The sequence below is a fragment of the Giraffa tippelskirchi genome, chromosome 3 (genome assembly GCF_054371585.1).
Source record: "Giraffa tippelskirchi isolate mGirTip1 chromosome 3, T2T-mGirTip1v1.2.pri, whole genome shotgun sequence".
In the NCBI taxonomy this organism is placed as follows: Eukaryota; Metazoa; Chordata; class Mammalia; order Artiodactyla; family Giraffidae; genus Giraffa; species Giraffa tippelskirchi.
The window spans coordinates 165,679,874-165,703,084 of NC_137277.1; the positions used below are offsets into that span (position 1 = coordinate 165,679,874).

A 23,211-nucleotide genomic window follows, 5' to 3' on the forward strand; every position below is an offset into this window, starting at 1 on the left:
CTCTTCCAATAACACAAGAGAAGACTACATACACATGGACATCACCAGATGGTCAACACCGAAATCAGATTGATTATATTCTTTGCAGCCAAAGATGGAGAAGCTTTATACAGTCAGCAAAAACAAGACCGGGAGCTGACTGTGGCTCATTTCATGAACTCCTTATTGCCAAATTCAGCCTTAAATTGAAGAAAGTGGAGAAAACCACTAGACCATTCAGGTGTGACCTAAATCATATCCCTTCTAATTATACAGTGGAAGTGAGAAATAGATTTAAGGGACTAGATCTGATAGAGTGCCTGATGAACTATGACAGAGGTTCATGACATTGTACAGGAGACAGGGATCAAGTCCATCCCCAAGAAAAAGGAATGCAAAAAAGCAAAATGGCTCTCTGAGGAGGCCTTACAAATAGCTGTGAGAAGAAGAGAAGTGAAAAGCAAAGGAGAAAAGGAAAGCTATACCCATTTGAATGGAGAGTTCCAAAGAATAGCAAGGAGAGATAAGAAAGCCTTCCTCAGTGATGAATGCAAAGAAATAGAGGAAAACAATAGAATGGAAAAGACTAGAGATCTCTTCAAGAAAATTAGAGATACCAAGGGAACATTTCATGCAAAGATGGGCTCGATAAAGAACAGAAATGGTATGGACCTAACAGAAGCAGAAGATATTAAGAAGAGGTGGCAAGAATACACAGAAGAACTGTACAAAAAAGATCTACATGACCCAGATAATCACGATGGTGTGGTCACTCAACTAGAGCCAGACATCCTGGAATGTGAAGTCCAGTGGGCCTTAGGAAGTATCACTACGAACAAAGCTAGCGGAGGTGATGGAATGCCAGTTCAGCTGTTTCAAATCCTAAAAGATGATGCTGTGAAAGTGATGCGCTCAATATGTCAGCAAATTCGGAAAACTCAGCAGTGGCCACAGGACTGGAAAAGGTCAGTTTTCATTCCAATCCCAAAGAAAGGCAATGCCAAAGAATGCTCAAACTACCGCACAATTGCACTCATCTCACATGCTAGTAAAGTAATGCTCAAAATTCTCCAAGCCAGGCTTCAGCAATATGTGAACCATGAACTTCCAGATGTTCAAGCTGGTTTTAGAAAAGGCAGAGGAAGCAGAGATCAAATTGCTAACATCCGCTGAATCATTGAAAGAGCAACAGATTTCCAGAAAAGCATCTATTTCTGCTTTATTGACTATGCCAAAGCCTTTGACTGTGTGGATCACAATAAACTGTGGAAAATTCTGAATGAGATGGGAATACCAGACCACCAGACCTGCCTCTTAAGAAACCTGTATACAGGTCAGGAAGCAACAGTTAGAATTGGACATGGAACAATAGACTGGTTTCAAATAGGAAAAGAAGGACGTCAAGGCTGTATATTGTCACCTTGCTTATTTAACTTATATGCAGAGTATATCAGGAGAAACACTGGGCTGGAGGTAGTACAAGCTGGAATCAAGATTGCTGGGAGAAATATCACTATAGGGGACTGTCATAAGCAGATGACACCACCCTTATGGCAGAAAGTGAAGAACTAAAGAGCCTCTTGACGAAAGTGAAAGAGGAGAGTGAAAAAGTTGGCTTAAAACTCAACATTCAGAAAACTAAGATCATCCGGTCCCGTCACTTCATGGCAAATAGATGGGGAAACAGTGGCTGCCTTTATTTTTTTGGGCTCCAAAATCACTGCAGATGGTGATTGCAGCCATGAAATTAAAAGGCGTTTACTCCTTGGAAGGAAAGTTATGACCTACCGAGACAGCATATTAAAAAGCAGAGATATTACTTTGTCAACAAAGCTGGTCTGTTCAAGGCTATGGTTTTTCCAGTGGTCATGTACAGATGTGAGAGTTGGACTGTAAAGAAAGCTGAGCACAGAAGAATTGATGCTTTTGAACTGTGGTGTTGGAGAAGACTCTTGAGAGTCCCTTGGACTGCAAGAAGATCCAACCAGTCCATCCTAAAGGAGATCAATCCTGGGTGTTCATTGGAAGGACTGATGCTGAAGCTGAAACTTCAAACTTTGGCCACCTGATGCAATGAGCTGACTCATTTGAAAAGACCCTGATGCTGGGAAAGATTGAGGGCAGGAGGAGAAGAGGATGACAGAGGATGAGATGGTTGGATGGCATCACCGACTCAATGGATATGAGTTTGGGTAAACTCTGGGAGTTGGTGATGGACAGGGAGGCCTGGTGTGCTGCTGTCCATGGGGTCACAAAGAGTCGGACATGACTCACCGACTGAACTGATATGTTAAACAACAAAAAAAAAGAAGGTAGATACCTTCCTTGCACCATACATGAAACTTAAGGGCCATGGATCTCAGACTTAAGCAGAAGTGCTAACACTATGAAAACTGTTAGAAGGAAATGTAGGAGTAAATCTTTGTGACTTTTAATTAGGCAGGGATTTCTTAAATATGATGCCAAAAGCAAATGTGACAAAAGAAAATGATAAATAACTTAGATTTCATTGAAATTAAGAGCTTTGTGTTACAAATGAAGCCATCAAGAAAGTGAAACAGCAGCCGGCAGAATGGGAGATGATATTTGCAAATAATATATGTGATAAGGTATGTGCATCCATAGATAGTAGTCTTACAACTCAATATCAAAAAGTTAAATCAATTAAAAAATGGGTGAAGAATTTGAATAGCTACATTACTCCAAGAGGGTATGAAAGTGTTAGTCACTCAGTCTTGTCTGACGTTTTGTGACACCATGGACTGCAGCCCACCAGACTCCTCTGTCCATGGAATTCTCCAGACAAAAAAATTGGAGTAGGATGCCATTTCATTCTCCAGGCCATCTTCCCCATCCAAGGATCGAACCTGGGTCTCCCACATTGAAGGCAGGTTCTTTACCAATTGAGCCACCAGGAAAGAAGGTATACTAATGACTAGTAAACACATGAAAAGATGCTCGTATCAATAGCCATAAGGAAAATGCACATCAAAATCACAATAAGATACCACTTCACACTAGGAAGGTTATAATCAAAATGACAGAGAATAACGCATGTTTGTGAGAATGTGGAGAAATTGGAACACTGTATGCATTTCTGATTGGAAATGCAAAATGGTGCAGTCACTTTGAAAAAGATATGGTAGTTTCTCAAAATGTTAGTGGAGAGTTAGAGTTGCATGTGATCTAGCAATTCAGTTTCTAGGTGTCTACCCAAGATAAATGAAAGCATATGTCTATATAAAAACTTGCATTCAGATATTTACAGCAACATTATTCATAATAGCCAAAAAGTGGAAATAACCCAAATGTCCATCACCTTCTGAATTGAAAAAGGAACTGTGGCACAGCCATATCATCAAATGCCACTGGACAGTAAAAAGGAATGAAATACTGATGCAAACTGCAACTTAGATGAACCTAAAAACATTATGCTGTGTTTAAAAATCCAGTCACAGAATAGCATGTATTGTATAATTCCACAAATAGGCAGAGGCAGAACATAGACAAGGAGTTACCTGGGGCTGGGAAGGTGGGATTAAAGTTGGAAAGTGACTTTTAATGAGTTTAGGATTTCCTTTTATGGTGATATAAATGTTCAGAAATTAGAGAGTGGTGATTTGAGTGTAAATTGAGTTTTACAGTTTAAATGGGTGAATTCCTGGAATGTAAATGAAATCTCAGTAGAGCTGCTAAAAAGGAAAAGAACAGAACCAGAGAAGCAATAGTTAGATGTTTCTAAATAGGAGAGAGGTGTCAATGGCTTGGATTGGAGGGCAGTTGTGTTGACGGAGAGAAGTGGATAAATTTGGGACCTCTATGTTTTTGTAGTAGAGCTATAAAATTTGCTAGAGGAGTGGATATAGTGTGGGGAAGAGAAACCTTAGAGGTGGAACAGGTGTGAATCTTGTGGCATGGTCCTGTCCTGTTCTACATATCTATCATTCTATAGCTGAGTGATCTATGAACATATCCAGTCAGGTTATTTGGGGTCTAGCTGGCTCGCTATTGCATGGGGAGCTGATGAGACCAAACTACAGTTATATGCCTGATGACGTAGTGTCTATTTCACTAGAAAACAGAGGAAGTGTCCAGGATTCAGTGAGAATGTCTCTGAATTTTCTCTTCAATTCTGGAAAAGTTGGCTATTTGCAGGGCTCTTGAAGAGTAATAACCATTTTAGCCCCAAATGTTTCTATACAGGTCAAAATCGTTTTTCTTCCTCATAAGCATTTTCTCTGAGCGTCGAGGGTCTGCTTTCAAGTTTAAAGCAGCTTTTTAGTGGTATCGTCTCTTTCAAACCTGGATCAGAAGGTGAATGTTCTGGAGAGACTAAAATCACCTGGGTAACCATTATAAAAGGGACATGTGCATTTAAAGACCACAGCACTACTGAGATAGGACACTTTCAGGGTAAATTCAGCCAAAGTTGAAAACATTTGTTTCTTTCCCCCTCTGTTTTTCTTCATGAGAAATAGGAACAGATATTTGAAGGAGGGGGTGAGTTTCACAGCCAAAGCGATTTTTTAAATAAGAATCCAGCTCAAACATAATCACTGAGAGATTTGTGAAATACATGGTCACCCTGAAAGAAGATGCTGGCTTTGCTAAAAGTGACAAATTGCCACCCAGCATCCTTGTTTTATTTCTGAAAACACATGAGCACTGAGTATAGTCAGGGGATCTGGAGACAGTGAACTGCAGGTTCATGCAAGAGAAAGCGAAGCTGCCTAGGCTACTGAAGTCTTTTTACTCCCAAGATGGAGAACCACTGGCAAAACATGAGAGTAAAATTCCTTTGAAGAAGGACCATTACCTGAATGGAATGCAGTATTTGATTCATGTGAGGTAGGCTAAAAGGGAGAAAGGATGTACAGTGTCCCCTTATAGACCTGAGTTCCCAGTCACTTAATCAGTGGAAGGCAGTGTAACTTCATGGTCATGAGCACCAGCTCCTTGACCAGACCACCTGGATTCAAATCTCACATTTTTTGCTTATGATCTGCATGTCAATAGGAAAACTGCATAACTGTTCTGTGCTATAGATTCTATATCTTATAATGCAGACATGCGTGCTAAATTACTTTAGTCGTGCCCGACTCTTTGTGATGCCACCAGCCTCCTCTGTCCATGGGATTCTCCAGCAAGAATACTGCAGTGGGTTGCCATGCCCTCCTCCTGGGGATCTTCCCAACCCAGGGATTGAACCCAAGTCTCTTACATCTCCTGCATTGACAGGCAGGTTCTTTACCACTAGTGCCACCTGGGAAGCTCATAAATGCAGATAACACTACCTAACTCATAGGGTTGCTTTGAGGATTAAATGGGTTTGTGCCTCGGAATGTTTATAACAGTGCCTTGGCACACAGTACATGTTTAATAAATATTAGCTATTATCATCTATTGAGTATCTCTCATGTCCCAACAAATGTATGATACTAGATTCTGGGATTACAGTAGTAGACAAGATAGAAAAGATCTGTGTGCTTATAGAGCTTATAGGTGATTAGAGTTTTACTTGCACAAACATCCTCAAGGCATATGTGATCCAGAGGCAAGAGATACAATTCAGAGCTGCCCAGCTTCCAGTTCTTCTGTGATGATAGAGAGTTTATTTATGACAAAGATGTGGAGCCTGGATGCATGCACATAAAAGTCAAAAAGTGATTCTCAAATGTGGGCAGAATCGTGGCTGCCTGAATGAATCACTGTTACTCATGGGAGTTGTTAGGGGTGGAAATAAGTCTGTAAATCTCTGGCTCCAACCTCAGGAGGTGCTGAGTGTGCCAAGGTTTGTGTGTTCCCGGTTTGGGGGTCACTATCCTAGGAAAGTGAAAGTGTTAGTCTCTCAGTCGTGTCTGACTCTGTGCGACCCCATGGACTGTAGCCTGCCAGGCTCCTCTGTCCATGGAATTCTCCAGGCAAGATTACTGGAGTGGGTAGCTATTCTCTTCTCTAGGGGATCTTCCCAAACCAGTGATTGAACTCAGGGCTCCTGCCTTGTAGGCAGATTCTTTACCATCTGAGCCTAGGGCTTCCCTGTTAGCTCAGTGGTAAAGAATCTACTTGCAAATTAGGAGAAAAAAGAAAGAGAGAAAGAAAGTTGCAGGCAGATGCTTTACTGCCTGAGCCATCAGGGAAGCCCTGCAATGTAGGGGATGTGGGTTCAATCTCATCTGGAGGGGTGGGGGTGGGGAAAATCTCTTGGAGAAGGAAATGGCAACTCACTCCAATATTTTTGCCTGGGAAATCCCAAGGACTGAGGAGGCTGGTAGGCTACAGTCCAAAGGGGGGGGTTGCGAAGGAGTCGGACATGACTTAGTGACTAAACAACAGAAACAATTCTAGGAAAGGGAAAGAGTGAATTGAGAGGCAGGTTTTCTACAGGGAATTATAGTTGTGGCGGTTTCGTATTTTCTGTCTCCTTACAGGGTCATTGCTTCTTTCTCATTTAACTCCTACTGGGAATGGAGAGCTAGCATCATGATGCACTATTAATATTTGTTAGGAGAAGGGATCAGTATTAGCCAGGTTTAATGATTGAGGAAAACCAGGAAGACCTCAGTCTTCTCCTCTGAAGGGCAGAGTTACTACCAGCGGTGGCAAATCCATTATCACTGTCCCAGGATGAAACCTGGACTGAGTTTCCAGGATCTTGACTGATAGGCCTCTGGTAAAGGGACTGAAAGGTCATTCAATTATATATATATGTGTGTGTATATATATATGTGTGTGTGTATATATATATATATATATATATATAATTATTTTCTGCCATCCTCTGGTGTCCATGTATACTCTTCATCAAATACCTGTTGGATTACTTTCTTTAGAGTAATATCGTCTATCTTCTCACCTCTGTTATGTTGGGGGAAGGATAACTAAAGTCTTCCTTGAACTTCGACTGGTTATATCCTACTGTCTTCTGCCAGTCCCAATCCAGAGAAGCTGAGTCAATTACCTCTGGTGATTCTCAATTCCCAAAGGAAATAGAATCTGCCATGAGATGAGTAATTAAACAACAACAACAACAAGCCCATGCCTGGTAGAGGTTATGCACTGATTACAAAATAGTCCAGTGTGTGTGTTTATGAGAGTCCCCATATTATTTCTCTAACTAGTGAAAACTCAACTTTCTGATAAGTCAATTAATCCTATCACATACTGGGGAGCAGAAAAATATTAAGTTCAGCAGTCAGGAAACACAATCTATTACCTTCTAAGGCTCAGTTTCCTCATCTGAAAAATAGGAATTCTAATACCAAACTCATGGAATTTTTATGAGAATCATGAGAGGTATTTAAAATTACTGAGTAAACTTTGAAAGGCCACACAAATATAAGGGATCATTGTATGAGATGTCCTCACAATTTCACCCTTCTCTTGGTGGTTGCCACCCAGGGTCTTGATGCTGGTAGGCTGAACTGAATTACTAGAACGATCTGGCTCAAGTAATGTTTTCTGTTCTTTTCTCTATCTTAGCTTTTGTAGAGCTATTGCTTACTACAACTGTGTGGCCCAAGTGATCCATCTAAATTATAAATTGTAAATGTGACCATGTTGTCGCATTATTTAAAAAATCATCAATTACTCCCAAATGTACATTGAAGGGAATTTAAGCTCCTTAGTTGCCTTCTATCTCTGACTGCCTTTTCTATCCTCTGGCTTCATACCTAAGGTCTAGTGATACCACCTTCCAGTCTATATCTGCCCCATCTTTCCCCACCCTGACCCCAGCCCCAGAAACACAGGGCATTTGATTTAATGCTTTGGTGCAGTTATTCATGCTGTTCCCTCTGTCTGAAAGATCTTTCCAACATCTTCCCCCTGGCTGGTTCTCATCCCACAATGTTCAATCCAACCATCATCTCCTCTAGGAAGCTTTCCCCAAGCCCCGGATCCAGCTAAGTAAAGAACCAGACTCAGTGTTTCCAGAGCCCCAGGGCCTCTGCCTTGTTGTCATGCTTGCCATATAATCTTGAAATGATCTGTTCACTATAACCAGACCTCCTTTGAGGCAGACATGATATCTTCTGTAGCATAATTTCCCTGGTATGTAGCACAATGCCTGGGACAGGAGGTACTCAGTATAAACTGAACTGAATTCTTCTTACAAACTCTTGGTATCAATTACTGTCCAAACAAGAACAGCAAAGTGCTCTTATTATTGAAAACAGAGGCATTCCAATACAGCTAATTCTTTGTACAGAGGACGGCAGGCCTGACAAGCTGGATAGGGAATAATGAGGCCAATCAGAGAGTAGCAACAGCAGGGATTACTACCACCCTAGGGGGAGGTGGGTTTCCCTGGTGGCTCAGGCAATAAAGATTCTGCTTGCAGTGCAGGAGACCCAGGTTCAATCCCTGGGTTGGGTAGATCTCCTGGAGAAGGGAATGGTAACCCACTCCAGTATTCTTGCCTGGAGAATTCCATGGGCTAGAGGAGCTACAGTCCATGAGATCACAAAGAGTCGGACACGACTGAGCAACTAACACAATACAACACAGGGGGAAGTGGGGTTGCTACAGGGTTGAGGCCTCCAGGTAGAAGCTGGAGCCAAGGAGGGTCACCTGGAGGGAGTGAATGTTTTTCAGCTGTGATGCATATGCACAATGATGGTGACTTGCAGATTACATCCCCACGAATGTTACCAACGTGCCAAGGGTTATTAGCCGTTGCCAAGTGCCTGCCTCTTCTCCTTTCCCGTGACTCAAGAAGGACACTGGTATTCATAGAAGAGTGGGATTGTTATGGGAGACAGAGAAGAGTAAATCACCACAGATAAATCACCTATGACAGAGACACATTTCATAACCAACCCAACTGTCCCAGTTTCCTGCCACCAAGGGGCTGAGAACCAGCAGTTGTGGTTAAAATATTCTTACTTCCTGCATAAATGAAGCAAGCTGATGTGTAAAATTAGAGTGGACAATTGAAGGAGGATTTCAGAGAATTCATGTGAGAAGGATTTTTGCCTCACCTCTTTATGTATTTCAGCTGAAAGGATTATATTTTTTATGGACAATCGCCCTAAATATGAACTTCAACATGTCTCTCTCTATATATATCATCTATATTGTATTACAGAGAGAAAACATTTCAAGAGAACAAAATTTGTGCATAACTTATGGTCCATGCATGGTTCAACCCTCAGGGATACAGTATATTATTCCTGTGATTCTGACACATCCTAGCACTATTTGTTTTCACATTACAACTAGTTTTTAAAAATATAGAATGATCTCTATTTTTGTTGTTGTTGTTTTTAGCATTAGGAGATCCTTGTGTTTTTTGGTTACTCTGGGCTATTGTGAAAGATCTCATTACTTTAAAGGAGTTAAATCTTTTCAGTGATCAAGTTACAAACAATGCCCATTCCTCTTCAGAACTGGTATTGTATTTTTAGAACTCAGGGAAAAAAGTAAAATAGCATAAAAATAAATGAATCTTGCTTATGTTCGTGATTCTTTAATCACATGAATGCTGAATACATAAAATATCTCCTATTGTTAAAATCTGTTTGCCACTTAAAAATACATAGACTCAAGAGCACCCTATTTTATCTTCAGCATGTTACACATCAGAACTTATAAACAAATTTATTTATTTGCTTACGTGCTTGTTATCATTCTCCACCCCCAGTGGTGAGGGCAGAGGTCCTTCTGTCTCATTCTTTTCTCTGTACTCTGTGCTTTGGAACATTTCCTGGCACACAGAAGTGGGTTAATAGATACATTTCAGTGACTCACCACATTCCTTTTTGCATCACTCCTGAATGAACTATGAGAAAGATGAAGAGATTGACCTTACTGGAAAATTCTTTCCAAGGTCTAAAATGTGTTGTCTAGACCTTGCTCCACTCCACTGAGCTGGGCCAAACCTTGAACAACCACTTGTACGTGCAGGAACTCCAAGGAGAGGGAGCCTGTAAGCCTGTTAATTGCAAGCTATTTCTCAGTGTTGCCAAAAGGTCACCACTATCAATTATGACATATATTTGAAGAAAAGGAAGTCCTGTCTATATGGCAATATATTCTGCATTGTCTAATTTGTTTGCTGTAATAAGGCCAGGCTTAGTTATTGATGAATCAATCATCCATGCCTTGTATGCTGATGACACCACCTAAGTCTCTCTCTCAAGATAATGGTATTGCATATGGAGATTGGTGCTGGGCCGTATATTATTAAACTCCATAAACATGTTGAACATTAATTGCTACTGCTGTGCAAGAAAACATTTTTTTTTCCTTTTTGTGGTGGAGAGTTAAGTAATTTATACAGGATGACTCAAGCCGTGTCTCTAGGCAGCCAGTGAAATGCTGCTAAATCAATCCATATGGCCGTGTCTGCGAGAGAATCAATTGGATGACCTGCATGGGTGAATGATACAGGGCGTCTGAGCCATGCTGAGTTCTTTCTTGCTATAAATGGACAAGCCCTGGAGGTTATGTCTCTGCATACCTCATGGGAAAGAAAGTAGAAACAATTACAAGGTCAATTGAAACAAAAAATAAATGCTCATCTCAATTAATTCACATGAAGAGAACTTTTCCTAGATTTTCTTTTTTGTGTGTGTTCTCCCTCCTGCAACCAGATAATGGTCTGAATGCTCCATTTCACTTTTTTGTGACCAAATTAGGCTTGGTTCAGAGGAAATAAACAGCTTACTAGAAAGATAGGGTGTGAGGCCTGAGGCCGGGCCTGGGACAGGGGATCTGAGCTGTGAGTTCTCCGGAGAACCATATACCAAGTCAATGGTGTCCTTTGATTACTTTCTTTCTGTTTCTTACAGTCTTGCTTTAACTTGCTTTAACTCTTTGACTTTATTTTTATTATTGTCTTATAACTCATTTATTACCTTTAAAATTGTTTCAGAGAACAGCTAGTGAAAAATGTGGTCAAGGAAAGCAATTGCTTTCCCCCTTTCTCTCTGTCTCCCCCAAATTTTGGCTTTACTTCTGGCTTGGTTGGTCTGTACTGCACTGGGGAGTGAGAACACTTCCTTAATTATTAATATGTATAGAATGAGATGGTTGGATGGCATCACCGATTCAATGGAAATGAACTTGGGTGAACTCCAAGAGATGGCGAGGGACAGGGAGGGCTGGTGTGTTGCAGTCCATGGGGTTGCAAAGAGTCGGACATGACTGAGCAACAGCAACATATTATATATAATAATATTAATATACTAATAAGATTATATATATTAATATGATTATAATAAAGGCTCACCTACATTTTATAAACAAAAATATGCATGACAGAGTTTTGCCTTCCTTTTGTATCCACATATGATGTTTATGTAGAGTGGTAGACTGAAGAATAATCTGATTTACATGGATTTATCCAACTTTGGTAACGCTTAGTTCTTAACAGAAGCCTACTCGGACAATGTCTTAAATTTTCTTTAATGAGTGGTAAAGAAAATGGATTCATACTGAATGCAGGGCAGACTCAATCCACAGGAGTCTTTTGGTCCTTGACTTTCCATTGGGAAGCATGAATTGGAAAATCTGGAAGACTCATGTTTTAGCTATGTTTTGTAAAAGATACTTATTGTTTTCCTCTGAGTTTCTTCATCCAACCCTAATTCTGGTATCATTATTTCCTCTTTTAACTGGAAAGTAAGGGAAGTTGTCCTATCACTTTTATTTAATTCTGATCAGGGAGACTACTGCACTAACCCTAAGGGCATAGAGGCGATTATGTGACCTAGATCTGTTTTGTCATAGTACCCCATCCCCTGGGTTAGGATTAGGGTTATGGTTATAGTGATTGGCCCAAGGATGGGTTTGAGACTCAAACCAAGTCACTGAGAACTTTTGCATGGAGTTTTCTACATGGAAACACTTTTTATCCCATCTTAGTTTACTAGCTGAGCTGATACAAGCCTGGAGTTGTCTGTGCCTTCCCCAGCACTTGCTTGGCCCAACTTTGCTAATAGAGAAAATGTACTGTAGGGAGGGAGTGAGGGCAACACATGATGAGAAGAAGAGGTGGGAGGGGAGAGAGAGACAGAGAAGGAGAGAGAGACAGAGACACAGAGAGACAGAGTACAAACAGGGGAGTGAGCTAATGAAAGTGTGTAAATGCCCACAGTCCATCATTCCTTGAAGCCAGATCCTCTCCTGCACTCTCCTTGTTTTGTGTGCTCATCACATTTCATCTGGCTTTAAGTTAGTTTTCTGTCCCTTTTAATCAGACAGCTTCAGACTAACAGGTAACATCCGATATCAAGCACTGATCACTGCTTTACTTTCCTATGGATTGCCATCAAGTCCCGGGTTTTGACAAGAGCTGGGACTCAGAGAAAATAGAATGACTCTGGGGTTTACCCTGCCTGTGGAGAAGTCTAGGCAGCTCTGTAGCAGACAGTGAGGAGAAGGTGACAGAAAGTTGCATTTACACCTCAACCTTAGATACAAGTAACTCGTCATCTCAAGTGATATTCTGATATTCTTCTGTCATCCCCTCAGTCTTTTAGGACATGACTTTCCTTTCCCTCAATTCCTTTTTATTTTTCGTTTTTCATATACAGCTGTCAACAGATGCTTCTTTATTTTCTTGCTCATGCCTCTGATTTCTGTGTCCTATATTTTGAAAGATATATGCACAAATGGTAATTATTATCAAGCCAGGGAGACTATTACTTTTGAGATATTGGGTAACGTGCAGGGAAAAATATATTTCTCCTGGTTTCCTAGGAGTGGAAGAAGATCCTCAGACATGATTATTTGATAATTCAGTGACTAAAACATTTGTTTTTGTCCCTTATCTCTGACTTCTACAGATTTATGATTACGCTTTGGGAAAGTTAGCCTGCCTTCTCTGCAGAAGGCTCCAGGTCTGACCTCAGTCTTGTCTTGTGGCCTTGGAAATGTGAATCACGGCTGCGAGGATTCAAGAGGTGAGGATTCAAGAGGTGAGGATGAGGGGAGTGTCTCTTCTGTTCACCTCCTCAAACTCTGTCATCTTCTTTCAGATGGTTCACGGTGCTGCTGTGTTGTGTGTTGGCTCATTTCTTGGTTATGGGACCACTTCTGATAGCTAGTGAGAAGGAATGCAGAGGAGAGAGCCCTTCAAGGTGATTTGAAGGCTGAGGTCTCCTACTTATCACCCTTGTTGCCAGAAGCACAGTTTCATTATAACATTTACTTGGGAGGAGACTGGTGAGGGGTGGAAGGAGAGCTGGATTCAGAGAGACTGGGATGGAGCGTCAGCTTTGCTCTAATTCACTCTGAGGCTCTGAGTATGTTCCTTACTTTTTCCAACTGGCAGATTAACCTTTTTTGTAATGAAGAAGATGGCAGTACCTGCTTCATGAAGTTATTGTATGAACTGAAATGAAGATGAGGCAGTAAATATGAAAGTAGTCTGTGGATGGACGCAGGTGGCTCAACACAAAGTCGTGTTCTCATTAAGATGCTGTACTTTAGAAACAGCACCATTTAGCGGAGCAACACAACCAAAATCAACTCTGCTCAGTGGAAGATGTTAATTTGAAAAAAAAATTTTTTTACTAGGAAACAGCCAGTTGAGGAGGTAGAAGATGCTGCATTCAACATCTTTGCATGGTTTTAAATCGAAAAACTATGTCTAGAAAAACTATGTCTATACCAGTAAAGTGAAAGTGAAAGTGTTAGTTGCTCAGTCATGTCCGAATCTTTGCAACCCCATGGACTGTAGCCCCCAGGCTCCTCTGTTCATGGGATTCTCCAGGCAAGAATACTGGAATGGGTAGCCATTCCCTTCTCCAAGGGATCTTCCCCACCCAAGGATCAAACCTGGGTTTCTTGCATTGCAGGCAGATTCTTTACCATCTGAGCGACCAGGGTGGGATGGGTAAAAACTGTACTGAGCTAACAAGCGCATTCATTGTAAGAAGTAATCTCTCTACTTAAAATTTATCCATATGTATCCACTAGTTTGGTGTATTCTGAATTATTGAGTCACAGCACATAATTTCAGAAAACTCAGTGTTGACGTGTAGACACTTGCAGTTGTACTGATTAGTGTGGCCATTGCTGTTTTCTCTAGGGAGAAATTGGGATATTAATCTCCTTCTTTGCAACATGTGGACCTTTATACCACACACATATGTGCACACGTACACACATGTACACACACCCACACTCTTGACAGAGGACTGAAGTACTGAAGTTTCTGTGATAAGAATTAGAGTTACACTCAGAATTTGCATACCTTGAAATCTGACTTTTCCTGCACTGTGAAAATTGCTGCTGGCCTCAGCTATTAAGTCAGATGATGTTCCCTGTGAAGGGCGTTATAAATGGACATATGCAAACCCTGGGGGATGATGAGGAGAGGAAAGTATTGCAGTGTTCAGTTTCAAAACTTCATGTGACAAAGGCGTGCTGTCTCTCACAGTCCTACTGACCTATCACAGAACTGCTCAGACGTCATGGACTCATAATGAAATGACCATTGTCAGGCACCACAGTTCTTTGGTTTTTCTCAAGGATAATTTTGAAAGACAGGCCCAGAGCAGTTAGTTTAAAAAACAGCAATGGCAACAACAACAACAACAACTTCATGTCAGAAGAGTTCTGGAAATAAAAATAATATCCTTTTTCCTCAGCTTCCTCTCCAGGTAAGCCAAAAACCAAGAGATAACTGTCTGAGAGTAGATTATAAGGGGTAGTCAGAAGACATTTAAGAAATAGAGTTTCTAAACTCTATTTACATGTGTACACAATGCTTCTATCAACACAGGAGGGCCTGGATGTTTATTAATGCAGAAGAATGTTAACTAACCAATTCCTGAGAATTGGGACTATTTGGCAGAAATAAGCAGATGAATACAGGGCGGACAACAACAAATAATTACATGTGCACGGCATCATGTGATCCTTTCAATACTTCTCCAGGAAAGGAAAACAGCAAAACAAATAGAACCTCCTCTAGCTGAGTGTGGTTAAGGAGCAATAAACAAGAGAATTCCATGGAAGGCAATGTTCCTGTTGCAAATGATTTTGTTTTTCAAGTGTTTAATGTCATCTAAGTTCAAAACACTGGCTTATCAGCTCCTTGGAGGAGGAAAGGGAAGGAAGAAGGAGCCACAGGAAGACCTAGAGAAAATGCAATAGAAGGAGATGGAGAAAGAAGTAAAGGTGAAGGGGATAGTGAGGAGATGGGGAAGGGAGTGATGGGAGCTGCAGGAGCCTACCTGGAAAGGATGGGGCTCCACTGGGGAACCCATGTTTTACCTCAGATAAAATGCAAAACCCTCCCTTTGGGGGCTGGGGTTGTTGGGAATCTGATGTCCCAATGGTTTTAGTTATGTTTCTTTTCAGAGTATCCATCTCTCTTAAGCGTCTAAGAGATGCCCAGGTCTCAGGTGGGAATAGATAAACTCCCTCGCAATACAGACTTCTCTCTAATACCTGCTTTGCACTCATTAGGAAGGTTTTGCTCAGGGAGAATCCCTCCCTGCCTTTCTAATGTTGAAGATGGGGAGACTGTGAAGGGCAAGGTTTCATGTTGAGCCTGTCTGGTATGAATCCCTTTGCAACTTTCTCTGTGTGTGAGAAAAACCAGAGCTCCAGATTATAGGTCTGAGGTCTGAGCCCAGTAGAAACCTTGAGTAGATGCAGAAACACCATCTTTATCACAAAGACCTTCTGTAAAGCACACTGGAGGTATGTCCTACTAGAAGATATCTAGACTATTGATGCAATTCTTTGAATTACTGACCACCTGTCTTAGTCAAGAATGAGTAGCCTGTGTTGGTGAAATAAATGAACCCTGAGGTCTTGATGACTGAATACATTTATTTCCTGCTCATGCAACTGGTTGGAACAACTTTCCAGGCACCTATCTTGTTTTCTTCTTGTGGCTCTGCCATCTCAACATGAAGCCTCCACAGTCAACAAAGCAGAGAAGAAAAAGACAAGACTCTTTCATTGCCTCAGCCTAGAAGTGATCCATGTCCCTTTTGTTCATCTCGTTGACAGGGTCTAGTGTCATGACCCTGTCTACCTGAGAAGGGCTAAATGACTTCCCAAGCCCAGACTTTACACAGGTCTCTTGACTCTCTGCCAGTTTTTTCCCTCCATTATACCATTGTCTGCTTCACAGTGATGATCAGGTGCCTAGGACTCAGCACTTTGAGATGCTCACCCCGATACCCCATCTCTGCTCTGTCATGGTCTTTGGCATGGGTCGCAAATGAATTGCTCATTTTGAACCATTTAGTGTTCTCTCTGAGAGGGCCTACTCTTTCCCGAGGGATTTGAGAAAATGAGTTGAGACAACTTCTGCTGTGCTGTACTTAGTTGCTCAGTCATGTCCGACTCTTTGCAACTCCATGAACTGTAACCCATCAGGCTCCTCTGTCCATAGGGATTCTCCAGGCAAGAATACTGGAGTGGGTTGCCATGCCCTCTTCCAGGGGATCTTCCCAACCCACAGATCGAACCCAGGTCTCCCGCACTGCAGGCAGATTCTTTACCGTCTGAGCCACCAGGGAAGCCCAACATCTACGTGAATCCAAAGAGTTAAGGTCCAACTGCAAGGCAGGTGTTGAGGTCACTGGCAGTGTCCACAGGCAGGTGGCTGCAAAGGGGAGCTCTAGATAGCCCAGAGGGAGTGCAGAGCTGGGGGCTACTTCTGTGCCCATGGAAGTGAGACAGTTCCTAAAAGTCATATAATTAGGAATGTGGAGGAATGTTCCATGGAGAGATGGAAAACCAGGAAAGGAGCCTAATAAAGGCTGGACATTGAGCCTGGAGGAACTTGGAGCAGCTGCAGGTGTCTTGAGTCCCCATGGTATTCAAACTTCCAGACAGAGAGGGAAGGAGGTTTTCTGAGCCTTTGTGGGCAAGGTCCCTGACATGCACAAAGCTTCTGGAGCTGCTTAAGGACCACAGGCAACAACAGTGTGGCTGCCAGTCAAAGAGCTGCAATTCTTCCTCAGCCTGCCCTGGCCAGTGCTCTCCTTTGAGAGGCAGCTTTTCCAGCTAGAACCTTGAGGCTAGTTGAGTGAGAAAGAATGTACCTTACCAGCCTCATTTAAAAGGTCCTGAGTAATAAGAGAGAGAGAAAGAATTTACTTTATGGAAACCACCACAATATTTCCTGGGAAGATTACGTAGAGAGACTAGAATTGTAATCTTTTGGACATCGCCCCAGGTCACTCAGTGTCACTAGCAAGGGGGCAGGGGGCTGTCTTAGTCTCTTGCTGCATCTTATATGCTGTGTTCTCCTCTCTCTTCTGTCAAGTTCTGCAAAAGAAAGACACTTGCTACCAGTCATCTCAGTCTCACTGAGGACATTGGTCTTTGGGACACTGGCTATCAGTTCTGTTTCTGTGGACAGCAATCTGCAGTCTAGACCCATAACATCTCCTGTGGCCTCAGAAGCACAGTGTGGCCCATTACCAGCATTCTTCCTGAGTGCTTCCACACTAGTTACTGAGTCTGTGTCTCCCTCTTCAATGCATGCTTGTTCTTAGTAGATATAGCACTTTTTTTTTTTTTCTGGCCATTTTCTACTATTTTACCATTCTCTTTATTCTAAACTTTTTTCTTGAAGAAAAAATTAAAGTTAGCTATTATCCCTAGAAACAAAAAGTTCTCCTGGTTCTTTGGGGATCTTCTCATTCTAGGATGTGAAATATAATATCCAGCTGAAGGCTCAGAACATGAGAAAGGCACTTTTTTAGGATTCCCCATAACTACTCAGAAACAGACTTAAAACTAGGAGGGGAAGTCTAGGACTCCCTGTCTTCTATTTATAGTCTCAACCTATTTATATGTAGATGGTTCCTTTTCATTTTGATTGGGTAGTTTGCTTGGAACTTTGCCTTGGGGATTTCTTCTTCTCACTTCTTTATAACCTTTCATAAGGCCCTTCCTTGCATATGTCTCTTGATGACATGAGAGTGATCTCTGAAACTTTAAGTTGGCTCCTAAGGTGTCCCAGACACATTCCATGAGCCAATTCTCTTTCAAGTTTACTGTCCTTCACAGATTGTGAAGTTTGCTGATATTTTAAATAGGAGGACATTTAATAGGGAGAATAAGGTGCCTATAAAGTTCCCTGAACAGGAACTACTAGGCTGGATTCTCAAGGATGACTCCTAGACCCAGGAGAGAGTTCTCACCTCTATGCCTATCACCGTTGGTGTATTTAAGAGCACATCTTCAATTTATGATCCAGGAATCAGGAAGCTGGAATCAAGAAGCTGCCATCACTGCTGCTACTTTGTGATTGCCTCCTGATGATACCCAGGAAGCTGGGAGATGGACTCTGGAACTCGGCTATAAGAAAGCCTCACATGTCCTGGAACAGGCTTGCAAAGAGGAAAGCAGACAAAAGGAGCAGGCAAGTGGCCACCACCTCCCTCCTGCCTTTGAGATCTTATAGGAATGCATCTATGCTACTTGCAGAACTCTTGCTGCAGCAGAGTCTGGAAACATAGTTCTCAGTTTTCATCCTCTTTCACTACAAGGATGGTGCATAGAGGTCTAGGGAATGAATTCACAGCATCCACTTCAGCCGTTGATGGGCTTTTACCATCTGGTGTATAAATGCTCAGTGACGCTGTCATTACAGAGACGTATATTGCAGAAAGAGACTTTGACAAGGGTATATCTAACCATCTCATTTTACAGGTGGGCAAACTGAGATGCAGAGAAGTAAAGTGACTCCTCTAAAAGCCACACAGCTCATTTCTGGCAGATCTTTGTTCTAGGTTGTCGCCATTTCATTGCTTTACACATGAGAGACTATGGGTCTGCAGGGAGCACACCAGGTTGTGATAAGAGTACAAGAAATCATGGCAATATGATTATAATAGTGTTAATTTTGCTTTGAGATTATGGAAGAAAGGGTATTATTTGTATTAAAACAAAGAGCTCTGCTATATTCACAAATTTTTGCTATAGACACAGGTTTCAGTGAGAGGGTGAGATGGGGGAAGGCAGCTTCAGGATTTTTTTTTCCAGTGCCTCTGCATTCTCTCTGCTGCTGGGAACTTTCTGGGAAAGAGTTTGGTGGGCTCTGCAGCACCACATGCTGTCTTTCTTCTCTCAGATATCACCCTAATATACTTTTTTTGAGTGACATGTAAAAATTAGTTTCATTCCCACTCAAATGCTACTTCTTCCGTTAAATCTTGTCTTAAAACTACTGCTGTAATTAATTGTTCCTTTATCTGCACTCTTTATTGCTGGATTAGATACAATTCACAGTGTGTTTTGCTTTATGGTAAACTCTGTCATGGGCTTCCCTAGTGGCTTACACCTGGGAGACCTGGATTCTATCCCTGTTTTGGAAAGATCCCCTGGAAAAGAGAATGGCTACCCATTCCAGTATTCTTGCCTGGAGAATTCCATGGACAGAGGACTCTGGCGAGCTACAGTCCATGGGGTTGCAAAGAGTCAGATATAACTGAGTGCCTAACACACACACACACACACACATGAACTGTCATTCCTGTTTCTTCTATCAGGATGGGAGCCCTTCATGGGCAGGGACTGGTCTAGTTTATTCTTGAATTCCAGCCCCCAGCACAGTGCCTTTGCATATGGGATAATATGAGAGATGCTACTTCTGGCTCCTCTTCCTCCGTGGGTAGCTTAAGATGAGACTTCTCTGCCCCTTGCAAGTAGGCAGGGCCATGTGACGAGGTCCTGACAATGCAATGAACAAAAGTAACACGGGTCTTGAAAAGGTCTTGTCTTTTTCTTTTCTGGTTTGTTGATTCTAGGAGGCTTGAGATGATGTTGAGATGGCAGAGCCACAAGAATAAAACAGGACGGCTGCTTTGGAGAGTTCCATCAACCGGTTGCATGAGCAGAAAATAAACTTTTGCTGTATTCAGCCACCAAGACCTCAGGGTTTGTTTGTCTCCTCAACACAGGCTGATCATTCTTGACCAAGACAGATGGTCAGAAATTAATAGAATTGCATGAAGAGTCTAGATAGCTACAGATACATCTTCTAGTATGATACAGTTTATTTGTATCTTCCATTTTCTTTCTTGCTATCACCTGGCATAGACCTTGAGAATTCTGAAGGAGAAAGTATAACAAGTTGTTTAAACTCGGTAGAGGACATGGAAACAATTGGGCAGAAGTTATCACCCAATTCAATTGTGCTGTTACCTAGCCTAGAAAAGACTAAGGCCATTTGGAAAGCAATGAATATCCCCAGCAGATGGCAAGGTACCATATCTCACCCAGGAGTTGCTGTCCTTTTGACACCTTAGGGAAATTTATAACCCCAGTGACTCACCTTATCCACCTTGGCACATGCTAATTTTACTTAATTGGGCTCCACAAGACTCTAAGGAGTTCAGGCACTCCTGGGAGACACTGTGGGTTTGGTTCCAGATCACTGCAATAAAGTGAGTATCATAATAACATGAGTCACATGAAGTTTTTGGTTTCCCAGTGCATATGAAAGTTTTGATTACACTATACTATAGTCTACTATGTGTGCAATAGCATTATATCTAAAAACAATCTAAAAATCTCAATTAAAAAATATGGATTGCTAAAAATGCTATCATTTGCATCTTCAGTGAGTTGTAATTTTTGGCAATAGTCCCTCAAAACTCATGGATCACAGATCACAGTAACAAATATAATAATTATGAGAAAGTTTGAAATATTGTAAGAATTGTCAAACATGACACAGTAACATGGAGTGAGCAAATGTGTTGGGAAAATGACACTGACAGACTTGCAGGGAGCAGGGTTGCCATAAACCTTCAATTTGTAAAAAATACTATCTGCGAAGCATGATAAAACTAGGTATGCCTGTACAGGGAAATGCTAATTTACTTACTGATTTTTCATTCCCTCTGCATCAGTTTCACCTTGTTTATGTGTGATTGGCAGCTTAACGTATTTTTAAAATTTATCTCATTGCAGTATAGTAGATTTACAATGTGGTGTTAATTTTTGCCATTCAGCAAAGTGATTCAGTTATACACACACACACACATTCTTTTTCATATTCTTTTCCATTATGGTTTTCACAGGATCTTGAATATAGTCCCCTGTACTATACAGTAGGACCTTGCTGTTTATCTGTTCTGTATATAATGGTTTGCATCTGCTAATTCAGAACTCTCAATCCATCCCTCTCCCACCCCTTCCCCTTGGCAACCACAAGTCTGTTCTCTATGTCTGTGAGTCTGTTTCTATTTTGTAGATAAGTTAATTTGTGTCATATTTTAGATTCCACATCTAAGTGATATCATATGGTATTCGGCTTTTTCTTTCTGAATTACTTCACTTAGGTTGATAACCTCTAAGTCCATCCATGTTGCTGCAAATGGCATTAGTTCATTCTTTCTTTATGGCTGAGTAGTATTCCATTGTCAACACTTTATCCATTCCTCTGTTTGTGGACATTTAGATTGTCTCCATGTATTGGCACTGTAAATAGCAGGAAACTTAATGTACTTGTTAAAGATGTGACTTTCTTTTGTATATACATATTGTGATCACATATATGCAATATTTGCATATTATTTCCAAGAACTTATAAAACTGTGGAAGACAATAGGTATTTCTAAATGAACTTAGCTTTTGCTGGTATAATCTCTGAGAATGTTTTGCCATCATTAATAGAAAACTTTCACTCCAACTAAATTTCAGGCAAGATATTTCTCCTCTCTGTACATCCATTTCTTTCTCTGGAAAATGTGCATAATACTTACTCTTCAGGTTGTGTGGGGGTTGGAGAAAATATTTGTAAAGGATCTAGCTCACTGTTTGGAAATTTGTGGGTATTTATTGTTATCCTGCTTATTTAACTTATATGCAGAGTACATCATGAGAAACGCTGGGCTGGAAGAAGCACAAGCTGGAATCAAGATTGCTGGGAGAAATATCAATAACCTCAGATATGCAAATGACACTACCCTTGTGGCAGAAAGTGAGGAAGAACTAAAGAGCCTCTTGATGAAAGTGAAAGAGGAGAGTGAAAAAGTTGGCTTAAAGCTCAACGTTCAGAAAACTAAGATCATGGCATCCAGTCCCATCACTTCATGGCAAATATATGGGGAGACAGTGGAAACAGTTGCTGACTTTGTTTTTCTGGTCTCCAAAATCACTGCAGATGGTGACTGCAGCCATGAAATTAAAAGACACTTACTCCTTGGCAGAAAAGTTATGACCAACCTAGATAGCAGAGACATTACTTTGTCAGCAAAGGTCCATCTAGTCAAGGCTATGGTTTTTCCAGTAGTCATGTGTGGATGTGAGAGTTGGACTATAAAGAAAGCTGAGCGCCGAAGAATTGATGCTTTTGAACTGTGGTGTTGGAGAAGACTCTTGAGAGTCCCTTGGACTGCAAGGAGATCCAACCAGTCCATTCTAAAGGAGATCAGTCCTGGGTGTTCATTGGAAGGACTGATGCTGAAGCTGAAACTCCAATACTTTGGCCACCTGATGTGAAGAGCTGACTCATTGGAGAAGACCCTGATGCTGGGAAAGACTGAAGGCAGGAGGAGAAGGGGATGACAGAGGATGAGATGGTTGGATGACATCACTGACTCAATGGATATGAGTTTGGGTAAACTCTGGGAATTGGTGATGGACAGGGAGGCCTGGTGTACTGAGGTTCATGGGGTTGCAAAGGGTCGGACACAACTGAGCGACTGAACTGAACTGAACAAATAATAATTGATACCAATTATGTACTATATTCATGTAGAACATCGCTGTTAAAAATATTTTATACTTAAAATTTTTAATTCATCCCCACAGTGGTTTTTTGGAGTAAGTTTTATTATCTCCATTTTGTAGCAGAAGAAAGTAATAATCATAGAGGGCATTGTGCAAGGTCACAGACTAAAAAGTGGCAGAGCTCAAATAAAAAACTAGATTCTTGACTGTTATCATAGCGCTGTAACTTGGGGTGGGAGGGGGTCCCACCTGAGGCAGCGGCAAAGAGACGAGCTCAGAGGAAAGCAGTCTGGGGTCAATAGCACAGTTCCTGGCAGAAAGTAGGAGTTCAACAAGTGACCGCTTTTGTTGTATTATAGGTACCAATGACCAGTAGTTATATGTCCATGTTTATCTACATCTAGGTGATCCCTCAAGGACCTTAGCCTCATCCAAGAGACTTCTGTAAATAAGACTGTTATGTTGTTTGGATTACACTATGTAAACTACTATGGATAATCAAAGCATTGAAACAAGAGGACAAATTACTGTAAACTATCCTGTTGTATGGGCTTGCCTGGTGGCTCA

At 41.4% G+C, this 23,211-nt stretch overlaps 1 long non-coding RNA gene across 2 annotated transcripts in view; it reads left to right on the forward strand.

Annotated features, from left to right (window-relative positions):
- Positions 1–22,722, forward strand: part of LOC145541754 (uncharacterized) — a 233,558-nt gene extending 210,836 nt beyond the window's left edge. Inside the window, exons 6-9 of one of the 2 annotated variants that reach the window (XR_014079257.1) lie at positions 12,771–12,887; positions 18,161–18,329; positions 19,713–19,842; positions 21,782–22,722. This is a non-coding gene — a long non-coding RNA (uncharacterized LOC145541754). The remainder of the gene's footprint in view (positions 1–12,770; positions 12,888–18,160; positions 18,330–19,712; positions 19,843–21,781) is intronic. The other variant, XR_014079256.1, reaches the window with a different exon arrangement.
- The last annotated feature ends 489 nt before the right edge of the window (positions 22,723–23,211 follow it).